This window comes from Zingiber officinale, chromosome 8A (genome assembly GCF_018446385.1).
Source record: "Zingiber officinale cultivar Zhangliang chromosome 8A, Zo_v1.1, whole genome shotgun sequence".
Lineage (NCBI taxonomy): Eukaryota > Viridiplantae > Streptophyta > Magnoliopsida > Zingiberales > Zingiberaceae > Zingiber > Zingiber officinale.
This window is the reverse complement of record NC_056000.1, coordinates 36,793,128-36,806,743: the sequence shown is the minus strand read 5'-3', so window position 1 is coordinate 36,806,743 and position 13,616 is coordinate 36,793,128.

Below are 13,616 nucleotides of genomic sequence, written 5' to 3'. Positions count from 1 at the left end.
TCCCCAAAAGGAGCGTATTATTGAGTCCGACTGTAATGTCTCAATAAGTACTGTTACATCTCCAGAACTCGGATGTAGAGCTAAATACGTAAGAGTTTGCATTGTAGGGCATGACTATAACATATCGGCAAGGACTGCTACATCTTCATGAAAACTTAGGTGTAGTGTTAAATGGACCAGAGTTTTCACACCATAGGCTAGATAAAAAAAAATATTCTATGAAAACTAATAGTCTAAGATTTGGAACATAGAATATAGAAACCTTTATTAGTAAATCAATGGAGGGCAGATCCAGGAATTCAAGCATGGAGAGACGATTTTTACACTAAACAAGGGGTGGTATCCTCTATCTCCACCGGCGGAACCCCATAATACTAGGGGTTTCATCGTCGGTAGGGGGGGGGGGGGACCGCCGATGCCCCCTCCCCCCCTAAATGCTGGATTTGCCTCTGGAGGTAGTAGATACGATGATTAGGATAAAATTAGTATTTTATATGTACAAGAAATAAAATGGGTCGGCGAAAAAAGTAAAATAAGAAATGAAGTGGGTACTATTGTAAATAATTCGTTAAAGGATGAAGTTGTAGGAGCAGTTAGAAAATGAGATAGAATTATAAGCCTTAAGATAATAGTGACAAAAGAAACTAGGAACATAATTAGCATATATGCACCGTAAATAGGATTAAATGAAACTACCAAATTAACATTTTGGGATGACCTAAATGAAGTAATATAAAACATTCTGCCAAATGAAATGATTTTAATAGGAGGTAATCTAAATGAGCATGCCGAAGTGAAAAATGAGGAATATGAGAGGGTACATGGGAGTTATGAGTTTGGAATGAAAAATCAAGAAGGAAAACTATATTGTATATTACGATAGTATATGACCTTATATTAGCTAATATATTTTTTAAGATAAGTGAAGAACACTTGGTCACGTTCAAAAGTAAGAATAATAAATCACTAATTGACTTTCTTATGGTTTGAAAGAGGGATAGAAAGATTTATAAAGATTGCAAGGTCATCCCTAGAGAAAACTTAACTACCCAACATAGGTTAGTAGTATTTGATATACACCTCAAGCATAGTATCAATAGAAAGAAAATATATATAACTCTTAAAATTAAGTGGTGGACGTTAAATGATAGGAAGCAAAATATATTTAAGGAGAAGGTAGGAGTACAAGCATTAGGTGAAATATACGATGACTCCAATATGACATGGGATAGGATGATATCAAAGTTGAAAATAGTAGCTAAGAGTGTACTCGATGAGTCAAAGGGACATGCACTGCTAAGTAAGAAATCTTGGTGGTAGAATGAGAAAGTACAAGAGAAAGTAAAAAAAAAATGAACAACTTATAATGAATTATATATTTGTAAGATAAGGAAAACTTAACAAAATATACAATTGCCAAGAAAAATGCTAAGAAAATAGTGAACGAAGAAAAAAAAATAAAATTTTTGAACGATTATATATCAAAAACTAAATATAAAAGAAGGGGAAAGAGACATTTATAAAATAGTTAAAATGAGAGAAAGGAAGATAAGACATATTATCCAAATAAAATATGTTAAAGATGAATGACATAGGGTACTAGTAAATGATGGAAAAATAAAAGAGCGGTAGAAGAGATATTTTTATCAATTTTTTAATGAAGGTTGAGGTGACCAACTTAACTTAGATAATTTAAGTAAATTAAATAAGTATAGAAATATAAATTTTTATAATAGAATTCAAACTTCAGAAGTAAAACAAGTTTTAAATGAGATGTACAATGAAAAAGCTGTAGGACTAGATGCTATTCCAATAGAGATATAGAAGTGCTTAGGGAAACAAGGTAACTTACAAAATTATTTAGCATGATATTGAAAATATAAAAAAATATCTGATCAATGGAAGGTAAGTACTCTAGTTCTCTTATATAAGAACAAGGGAGACACACAAAATTGTTCAAACTATAGAGATATTAAATTAATGGGTCATACCATGAAACTTTGGGAAAGAGTAATATAAAATAAATTAAGAAAGGAGATCACAGTGATTGAAAATCAATTTGGGTTCATGCTTGGAAGGTCGACAATAGAAGCTATACATCTTCTTAAACAACTAATTGAAATTTTCAGAAGTAAAAATAAGGTCAACACATGATATTCATTGACTTAGAAAAAGCTTATTGATCCGGCGGTTAGAACAGGGGACCCCCATTTTGAGGGGTCAACGCCACGTGGAAGTCAAAGGGCCAGGTGGCCGACCGGAGAAGGATGGGCCGACCTCCCGGTCGGCCGACCGGTGAATAACCGATGGCAAAAGGCGCCCCGATAGGAGTCGGGGTTCCGGCGCTCGATTGAACAGTAACGAAGGGCCGAGCAGAAGTCATGCCCGGCCGTAGACATAAGGTAACATACTGCTAGCAGTCCCCACATAGCACCTTATCGAGGATCTCCCCAGCATACCGATGCATATGGAGGGCCGGACGTGAGATGAGTGCCGGCTGGCCGGACGGGAGATGAGTGCTGGCCGGCCGGACGCCCTGGCATGGAGTAGGGAGAGAAGGACAAGGAACCTCTTATGACAGCTGTCAAGTCCTATGACTAAGCCATACTCCAAATCTGGCGGCAAGGTGTTCTGCTGTCCCATCGAAGACGTGCCTGGACTGTAGCAGTATGGTGTCAGGTAAACTTTCTGACAAACACATACCGAAGTATCGGCTAAGGACACGTATTTGCCTCGGTAGGTGTGCGTGAGCTCTTTCACCGCTCTATATAAGGAGCCTTATACTTCGCCGAAGGTACGCGTTCTACAACTTTCGGAGCCACTTCTTCACTGTTAGCTTGCCTGACTTGAGCGTCGGAGGGTCGCCGCCGGGAACCCCTTCCCGGCCTGACTTCTTTGCAGGATCGCCGGAAGTTCGCACCAGCATTCGAAGACCCACGTCAGCAGCCGGAGAGGGCCACGTGCCCAGCGCCCGTTGATTCAGCTTTCGGACATGATCAATTTGACGCCATCTGTGGGAACGCTCCTGCATCCGATCGGAAACAATGGACGAGGCTGGACGACAGCACACGGTGACGCTTTCCACGGAGGAACTTGACGCTCTGATCGAGTTGAGGGCCGCTAAGCTTGTGGAACAAAAACAGAAGGCACCAGCCGAGCGGCCTGAGCAGCAAGCCACATCAGCATCAGGTGGCCGAGCGGAAGCACCACAGGCCACGGTTCCATTCCATCGAGCTCTATTCCGCACTCCTGAAGCCGCAACAACTAATCGAGATCGGGGATTATCTTCGGATGAAATGCCAAGACGAGATAGCAGAAAAGGGAAAGCCCCCCGAGTGGACGCATCGCCCGAGCGGATTAACTGCCAATTTTCAGAGGCTATTCTATGAGACCCTCTGCCCAAGCACTATGTGCCCCTGGCGATCGGTGAATACAATGGAACCACCGACCCGGATGATCACTTGGGTAAATTTAACAATACGGCTACCCTTCACCAATATACAGATGGAGTGAAGTGTCGAGTTTTTCTGACCACCCTCTCTGGATCGGCTCAACGGTGGTTTCGGAGGCTGCCGGACAGATCCATTACAAGCTTTAAAGACTTCCGTACGACCTTCCTCCACCACTTCGCAAGCAGTCGGCGCTATCAAAAAACCAGTGTTAGTCTGTTTGCCATCAAACAGGAAGCCCGCGAATCGCTCCGAGCCTACATCCAGCGGTTCAACAGAGTGGCCATGGACATTCCAACGACCACCTCGGAGACCATGATGAATGCCTTCACACAAGGCCTCGTGGATGGAGATTTCTTCCGATCACTCATTCGAAAGCCGCCCCGAGACTATGACCACATGCTACACCGGGCCAACGAATACATCAACGTGGAGGAAGCGCAAGCGGCCCGGAAAAAAGAAACTCCAGCCGAGCGGGCTCCTCCTGCCGAACGAAAGGGCCGAAGCAATCTGCTCCTCCCATGCTAGGTCCCACGTGCAAGAGGTAGCTGCCGCGCGGCCCAAGCCAAAGAAGAGATGGACCCCAATGTTCTGCTCCTTCCACCGGACGGACACACATAACACCAGGGATTGCCGTAGTCTTCCTCTAATCGCCCACCCCGTTCCCAGAGGCGGCGGTTGTCGATCGCTATCAGCCGACAGGCGACAGAGGCCTCGTGAAGCCGATCGGACGGTAGCTGACAGACGACAACAACAGACTCCCGAGCGGCATCACTCTCTGAGGCGGAAGAATCTCCGGATGTCTAGGGAACGTCCTCGACTGTCCACTCGGGAAGAAGAAAATAGAAGCAATACTTCCCGAGGCGAGATCAACATCATAGCTGGTGGGCCGACCGGAGGAGACTCCAACCGAGCAAGAAAGGCGAGCGTCCGGCAGCTCCAGATCCATGCAGTCGGCTGTAGCCGAGAGCGGGCGAGTGGACCCGAAATCAGTTTCGGGCCCAGGGACTTGGAAGGAGTTGAAGTGCCCCACGACGACGCTATGCTCATCAAAGCGGTAATAGTCAACTACATTATTCATCACGTTTTTATTGACACAGGAAGTTCGGTCAACATTATATTCAAAAAGGCGTTCGATCAACTACAAATTGACTGCGCCGAGCTGCTGCCCATGACAACCCCCCTCTACGGGTCTACGGGCAATGAAGTCCTACCGGTCGGACAAATCCGGCTGGCTATCTCACTGGGAGAAGAGCCGCTCAGGAGGACACGGACCGCAAACTTCGTGGTGGTCGACTCTCCCTCATCATACAACGTCATTTTGGGACGACCGACGCTCAACAAGTTCCGAGCGGCCGTCTCTACCTTCCACCAGAAGATCAAGTTCCCCGTCGAAGACAAAGTGGGAGAAGTACGGGGAGATCAACTAGCAGCTCGGCGATGCTACGTCGAGATAGTCCGAGCAGAAGCCAATTCCGCTCGGAAGTCGCCACGGATCGAGGTGAACGCTATAACTGAAAAGCCTCCCTCTTTAGTTTATGAAGAAAAAGAAGAAGTGCAAATTCATCCGACCCGATCGGAGGCCACAACGCTCGTTGCGTCCGACCTGGAGGCAGGCCTGAAACAGGAAGTGATCAAATGCCTCCGGAGAAACTGTCGTCTGGTCAACGTACGAGCTGCTCGGAATTTCGCCGAGCATAGCGCAGCACGAGCTACATGTCCGACTGGACGCTCGGCCGGTGAAGCAGAGAAAAAGGGATTTCAACGCCGAACAGAATGTCATCATCCGGGCGGAAGTTGAGAAGCTTTTGGAGGCCGGCCATATACGCGAGGTTCAATTCCCGAGCTGGCTGGTGAACGTAGTATTAGTCTCCAAGCCGGGCAACAAGTGGAGAGTGTGCATAGATTTTCGGTATCTCAACAAAGCTTGCCCGAAAGATTTTTATCCTCTGCCGCGGATCGATCAGCTAGTGGACTCCACCGTAGGCTGCGAGCTGATATGTATGCTTGACGCTTACCAAAGCTATCATCAGGTGCCGCTCGCCCGTGAAGATAAAAAAAAAGTCAGATTCGTTACAGCCGACGGTACCTATTGCTATAATGTGATGCCGTTCGGATTGAAGAACACGGGAGCTACATATCAGCGGCTGATGAACAAAGTGCTCAAGGAGCAGATCGGGCGAAATCTGGAAGTATACGTGAACGACATTCTTATCAAGTCCGTCCGAGCGGCTGATCTCTTCGAAGACATGGAGGAAACTTTCCGAACGCTACGGAAATATGGAGTCAAGCTAAACCCCCAGAAGTGTCTGTTCGGAGCAAAAGGAGGGCGTTTCTTGGGTTACATAGTGACCGAGCGGGGTATCGAAGCAAATCCCAGCAAGGTGAAAGCTCTACAAGATATGTCGCCTCCAAGAAATCTGAGGGAAGTGCAGCGTTTGACCGGTCAGATAACTGCTCTGTCCAGATTCATCTCCAAGACCGCCGACCGGAGCCTGCCCTTTTTCAAAATATTGCGCAAGGCCACTAAATTCCACTGGGACGAAGAATGCGATCGGGCGTTCGAAGAACTGAAGCCATATCTGAATTCTCTGCCTGTGCTAGCCAAACCAGCCGTAGGTGAGCCTCTTTGTATCTATTTATCTTCAAATGAGCAAGCAGTCGGCTCGGCATTAGTGAGGGCGAGCGGAGAAGAGCCTGTATATTTTCTGAGCCATATTTTAAAAGATGCTGAATCTCGCTACATTGGGCTCGAGAAGTTAGCCTTCGCTCTGGTCCTCGCCGCTCGGCGCCTTCGTCCATACTTCCTGGCGCATACCATCATTGTCAAAACTAATAGCCCACTCGGACGAGTATTATTGAATCCAGAAGCGTCCGGACGACTTATTAAGTGGACAACGGAGTTGAGTGAATTCGACATTCAATATTAACCCCGCTCGGCAATCAAAGTGCAGTCCTTAGCAGATTTTGTGACTAAGGTGCAGAATTCAGAGCCAGAAGCTATGTGGAAAATATTTGTGGACGGATCATCCACTCGGCTCGGAAGCGGGATTGGAGTACTGCTGCTCTCTCCCCAAGAAGAAAAGATGCACTTATTCGTCCGACTGGATTATAGAGCTATAAACAATGAAGCTGAGTATGAAGCCCTCATAGCCGGCTTGCAGGCAGCTCGACATGTGGGAGCCGGACGGGTGACTATACATTCAGATTCTCAGTTGGCTGCTCAGCAGCTCTCTGGTACTTTTGAGATTAACAACGCTCGGCTCAAACTTTATGCTGAAGCCTTTGAGAAGCTCAGAGCCAATTTCAGAGAGGTCATCATTCAAAAGATACCCCGAGCGAAAAATCAAGCAGCCGATGAGTTAGCCAAACTTGCAAGTGCAATAACGCCGTTCGTCACCCAGTCGCCAATCGAACAAGTATCTTTGGTGGCGCACGTCGACCGGATGGAAGCCCTCACATTCCCAAGTGATTGGAGGACACCCATCATGGAGTTTCTCCGCTCGGGAGCTACGCCATCCGATCACCATGAAGCCCAACTTCTCAGGAGAAGGGCCGGTCGGTTCACACTTATTGGAGATCAACTCTACAAGAAGGCTTTCTCCCGCCTGTTGTTGAAATGCGTGAGCTCGGAAGACGCGGCGTACATCCTCCAAGAAGTGCACCAAGGATCATGCGGAGGACATTCGGGCGGGCGATCACTGGCTAAAAAGATACTACTGGTCGGATACTTCTGGCCAACCCTGCAAACAGACGCCGCTCGGACCGTCGCGACGTGCCTTTCTTGCCAGAAGTATCATAATTTCTCACACCGACCGGCAGAAGAAATGAAAGCAGCCACTGTGTCCTGTCCCTTCGACCAATGGGGAATGAATATTGTGGGTCCATTCCCTATGGCGACCGGGCAGCGGGAATTTTTACTAGTGGCAGTCGATTATTTTTCCAAATGGGTGGAGGCCGAGCCGCTAGCCAAGATCACCGAGCAGATGGTCAAGAAGTTTATCTGGCAGAACATCATCTGTCGGTTCGGCATCCCCCGTCGACTTATTTCCGACAACGGGCGGCAGTTCACAGGAAAATTGCTCGAAGATTGGTGCAAAAGCTACGACATCGAACAACACTTCACGTCCGTGGCATATCCCCAAAGCAATGGTCAAGCCGAAGTAGCCAATCGGAAAATTCTTCGCATTTTGCGGGCTCGGCTTGACCATATGGGAGATAGCTGGGTGGATGAAGTGCCAGGTGTCTTATGGGCCATCCGAACGACCCCGAAGGAAGGAACTGGCATCACGCCCTTCCATCTGGTGTATGGCGGCGAAGCGGTTATTCCTGTCGAAGTTGGCGTCGAGTCCGCTCGGATCCAGAATTATGATGATGACAACGCCGAGCGGAGGAACATGGAGCTGGATTTGGTCGAAGAAGAAAGAGCCAAGGCGTCCGTCCGGCTGATGGCGTACCGTCAAAGAATGAAGCAGAATTACAACCGGCGCGTAATCCCCAGATCATTCCAGGTCGGCGATCTTGTCTGGAAGAAAGTAAAGCCGGTCGGTGACGTCGGCAAGCTAGAAGCTCCTTGGGCGAGCCCCTTCAAAATCATCGAAAAGCTTCGCTCGGGCGCTTATTATTTGGAGGATGAAGACGGGCGGCAACTGGATAGGCCATGGAGCGCGAATCATCTCCAGCCTTATCGAGCTGGGTGAAAGGTGCACTGATGTAACTCATTTTTGTATATATTTTGGGCCGCCTATGTACTTGTAATGCAAGAAGCAAAAAATGATTAAAGGGCAAATATCTTCGCCGAATGGCCGTTTCAAAGTTAGCCTTAAAAGGCCGTCGAGCTCCGACGTTAAAAATCGAGAGACGAGCCGGCGTTTATAAACCCTCCGAGCGGAAGACCGTCGAGCTCCGACGTTAAAAATCGAGAGACGAGCCGGCGTCTATAAACCCTCCGAGCGGAAGACCGTTGAGCTCCGACGTTAAAAATCGAGAGACGAGCCGGCGTCTATAAATCTGCCGAGCGGAAGACCGTCAAGCTCCGACGTTAAAAATCGAGAGACGAGCCGGCGTCTATAAACCCGCCGAGCGGAAGACCGTCGAGCTCCGACGTTAAATATCGAGAGACGAGCCGGCGTCTATAAACCCGCCGAGCGGAAGACCGTCGAGCTCCGACGTTAAAAATCGAGAGACGAGCCGGCGTCTATAAACCTGCCGAGCGGAAGGTCGTCAGGCGCTGACGGTAAAATTCGACGTTAAAAGGCAAGCAACCGAAGTCTATAAATCCTCCGGACGGATAACTTTCTGCAAGGTCCTGCTCTGTTGTAAAGGCCGACCTCTGATCGGGCCTGCCGATAAGGCGAGAATAAAGGCAGCGTGTGGCCGAGCGGCTCCCTTATAAAATATACTTGGCGCAAGAAAATTAGGACTGAGGCAAAAGTTAAAGATTTGATGCTGGTCGAACCAACAAATAACAAAAGAAGAGAATTCATTTGCACAGAACAGAGGACAAACAAAATTTATAATATTCGTCCCGAACGGCAGGCATACAAAAGATTACACACTTAGAGAAATTACATAAACCCCTCATTCACTATCATCAAAGTTAAAGAGAGAGTCGGGGATGGAGCCCATCATTGCCGCCAAATCTTCGGGGGGGACGGACAACTCGACAGGTATGTGGCTTTTGGTCTTCAGATATTCCACTGCCACTTTGATCGCCTCTTCAAAAGTTAAGGACAGCTTGTCGCTGAACTTTTCGCCAAATTCATCCGAGCGGACGAATGCTTTGCGCGCTTCCGCCGATTGACCGGGCTCCCCATCTTGATATTCTTTAAGAGTGGCTTCGGAAGCGTCAAGGGCCGCCTGAAGATCTTTCAAAGCCCCTTCCGCTTTAACCTGGTCGGCCGAGCGACCCTCCCGTTCAGTCTTGAGAAGGGCGTCTAATTCCTTCACTCGCTGCTCTAGCCCCCGGTTCTCTACCTTCATCATATCCATGTCGTCGATGGCTTGGCGCTTCCGGGTGGTCGCGATCTTTATCTCTTTGTCCCGCTGCTTGACCAAAGCCTCGAGTCGAGCCACTTCGCTCGACAAGCCGGAAGACTTACCCCGTTCGGCTTCCAGTAGCTTTTTTGCCTTCTCCAGAGCGGCCGTTGACTGTCTGCTATCTCCCGCGGCTTTGAGCTTTTTCAGCTCGTCCTCCAGTTCGGCCAGGCAATTGCTGATTACAATCTGCTCCATCCAATTCTGCAAACGGATAGGAGCAAGTTAGAAACTAAATCCAAATAACTAACATGGCAAAGAACATACCCTGGTCGCCTGTTGTAGATTGTTGTCGCCTAGCTAACCGGGAGTCATCATTGTAATTCGGAGCCGAGCATCCTCCCAGGCTTTGGCAAGAGGACCCGTGAGGGTGATCTGCTGCTCGGGGACCACTGGCCGATCAGCAGCCGCCATATATTCCTCCGACGGAAGGCGCAGGATAGTTTTTATCAATCTCGGGCCGCTCGGATCACCCTGGGGCGCAGCTGCTTTACCGGACGGCTCACCACTTGAGGAAGGAAGGTCGCCCAATCGCCTAAGGCGACGCATGGTTCGAGGAGGACTGGCGGGCGACACCTCAGAGGTAGCCCTAGGAGAGCCGCGCGGCGTGGGGGTACTCTCTATAGAGACCGTCCCGGACAGCACTGGAGCTTTATCGCCCCGCTCGGATTGCGGTTCATCAGATGGAGTTGGTTGAGAGGTTGGTTCTGGCCGTCTGCGCTTCCGAGTTGCTAGGGGGGCTTCGTCAGCCGAACGACCCTCTACCCCGAGTTGAGTAGAAGGCTCTATATCGCCCGCAGCCTCGCCGAGAGAGGCAGAAGCGTCTAAGGCTTCGGGGACACTCTGAGTCCCCTCACCCTCTCCGCTGGCCGGACCAGCTGAGTCCAAGCTCCGCTCGGCAATCTCCCTATTCTTGGCCGCCTCGATCTCAGCGGCTCGTAGTTTCAGCCGCTCGGTAGCCTTTGCGCGCCACATAACTTCGGCTGCAGAAACAAAGAATAAATTAGTTAGAACAAAAGAAAGAGGATGATAGGAGAGCTTACTCATGTTACTCAGTCAGATCGGCAATCCAGTCAGTCGGACTTCGCCTCCTTCGACTAGACTTGAGGGGGAGGCAAGTGATCCGGCGGTTAGAACAGGGGACCCCCATTTTGAGGGGTCAACTCCACGTGGAAGTCAAAGGGCCAGGTGGTCGACCGGAGAAGGATGGGCCGACCTCCCGGCCGACCGACCGGTGAATAACCGATGGCAAAAGGCGCCCCGATAGGAGTCGGGGTTCCGGCGCTCGATTGAACAGTAACGAAGGGCCGAGCGGAAGTTATGCCCGGCCGTAGACATAAGGTAACATACTGCTAGCAGTCCCCACATAGCACCTTATCGAGGATCTCCCCAGCATACCGATGCATATGGAGGGCCGGACGTGAGATGAATGCCGGCTGACCGGACGGGAGATGAGTGCCGGCCGGCCGGACGCCCTGGCATGGAGTAGGGAGAGAAGGACAAGGAACCTCTTATGACAGCTGTCAAGTCCTATGACTAGGTCATACTCCAAATCTGGCGGCAAGGTGTTCTGCTGTCCCATCGAAGACGTGCCTGGACTGTAGCAGTATGGTGTCAGGTAAGCTTTCTGACAAACACATACCGAAGTATGGGCTAAGGACACGTATTTGCCTCGGTAGGTGTGCGTGAGCTCTTTCACCACTCGATATAAGGAGCCTTATACTTCGCCGAAGGTACGCGTTCTACAACTTTCGGAGCCACTTCTTCACTGTTAGCTTGCCTGACTTGAGCGTCGGAGGGTCGCCGCCGGGAACCCCTTCCCGGCTCGACTTCTTTGCAGGATCGCCGGAAGTTCGCACCAGCATTCGAAGACCCACGTCAGTAGCCGGAGAGCGCCACGTGCCCAGCGTCCGTTGATTCAGCTTTCGGACAGGATCACTTATGATAGAGTACCAAGAGAAATTATATAGAGAATTCTAGAAAAGAGAGGTGTTAGCATAATCTACATTGAATTAATTAAGTATATGTATGATGGTGTAACGACTAAAGTAAAAATTTTAGACGGAGTAACTAAAATATTTCCAATAAAGATAGGGTTGCATCAATGATAAACTCTAAGTTCTTATCTTTTTACACTAATTATGGACAAATTCACTGTACACATTCACGACATAGTACCGTGATGCATGTTGTTTGTAGAGGATATTATTTTGGTAGATGAAACATGTGAAAGAGTAAATGTTAAACTAGAATCTTGGTGAAAAACATTATAAGAGAAAAGTTTTAGATTTAGTAGAATAAAAACATAATATATGGAATTTATGTTTAACAATATTAGATCTAATAAGACAATTATTAAGATAGAAGATGACGAGTTATCTGAAATTAATAGCTTTAAATATTTAGAATTATTTTTATAAAATGATGGAGGGATTGAGAGAGATGTCTTGCCTATAATACAAGTAGGATGATTGAAATAGAGGAGAGCAGCAAGTATTTTATGTGATCGTAAAGTACCTATAAAACTTAAAGAAAAATTTTATAAAATTACAGTTAAACTTGCTATATTATATGAAGTTGAATGTTGGGCTATGACTCGAGCACATGAGCAGAAGATGAGAGTTGCAGAGATGAGAATGTTAAGATCAATGTGTAGACATACGAGGATGGACAAAATAAGATATAAGAGCATTAGAGAGAAAGTCAGAGTTGCATATATTGAGGAAAACCTCTAAGAGACATATTTGAGATGGTACGAGTATGTACTTAGATGACCAATAAATGCTTGAGTTAAGTGATGTGAAATTATGTCAAACACGCAAATCAAATGAGGAAGAGGAAGACCAAAAAGGAATTTGGTTAGCAATAATAAAATAAAATAAAATTGATTTAAAATATAGATGATAAGATAGTAGGGGATAGAGCTCAATGATATAAATAAATTCATATAGTTGACTTCACCTAGTAGAATAATGCTTAGTTGTTGTTGTTGATACATTTTTCCAATTAACTTTTAAGTTGGTGACTATGAGAACATGTGCTTGCTTATCATTACTAGTGACAACTTTGAGAATGAAGTTGGATATTATCTGTCATCCAAATCTCTAACCATTGTGATAGTTGCAAAATGACTGAATTAACAGAAATAATTGATACTTTTTTAACAAAAAAATCAAAAATTTTGAAATAACTGAACTAAACTTTTAAATTCGGTTTGTTAATTCAGTTTAACTGAATTTTTGCTCATTCTAATTGCTCTACCTTGACTTCATCTTTTTTTTTTTGTATCTTATTAATCTTGAGATCAACTTCCTTTTTCAATGACTAGTTTTTTTTTTATACTTGAGCTATGAGGACGAGGAAAACACCCTCAGAAATATGCTCGCCTCGTCGGCGACGAACCGGTCACATTGCTGACCAAAGTGGTCTTGCTAGGTCGCTGGTGCCTTGTACTGCTTTGCCATCCCTCCTTGAGTCCTCGTCCTACTAAATGATAATGCTTTGCAAATGATCCGTCAAGTTTTTGAATTATTATTGGGTTTGATCATGTTTGCTGTATAAGAGACTCGGTAGAAGCAATCATCCTCCGCATTAAGGCAAGGACTGTGAATCAAGTTAGGGTTTGGGGCCACTAGCTATGTACCTTGAGCTCGTTCGCTCTATTAGAGGTGGTCGCCGATCGATATTTTCATTCCATATCTGATAGCTCCCTTCTCTTTCTTCTATTATTTGGACGGTTGATTTTCTCACAAAGGGAAGATGGTACAATCCTTGATCTTTCTTCGTGGAAGGTTTCAATAATTTTTATGGTCTTTTACGACCTGTTGAAGTTTCTTAGTGTCCTTGATCTTTCTCAAGTTCGTTATTGGCCTCCCTTGTTATCTAATCCTAGCTTCACCCTTGCTGATAGAGTCTTCATGGATTTGGGAATAGGAGTAGATGGAGATTCCAACGTGACAAGAATAAGAGTAGACGGAGATTTCAACGTGGGAGAAAGGGCGGTGGATAGAGGCGGCAGAGCATGACATTCTAAAGCGACAGATGGAGACACCGACGTAGTACGAGAGAGCGATAGAACAAGCATTAAAAAGACTTGTTATTGTATTGAATAGACAATGAGAGATAGGGATG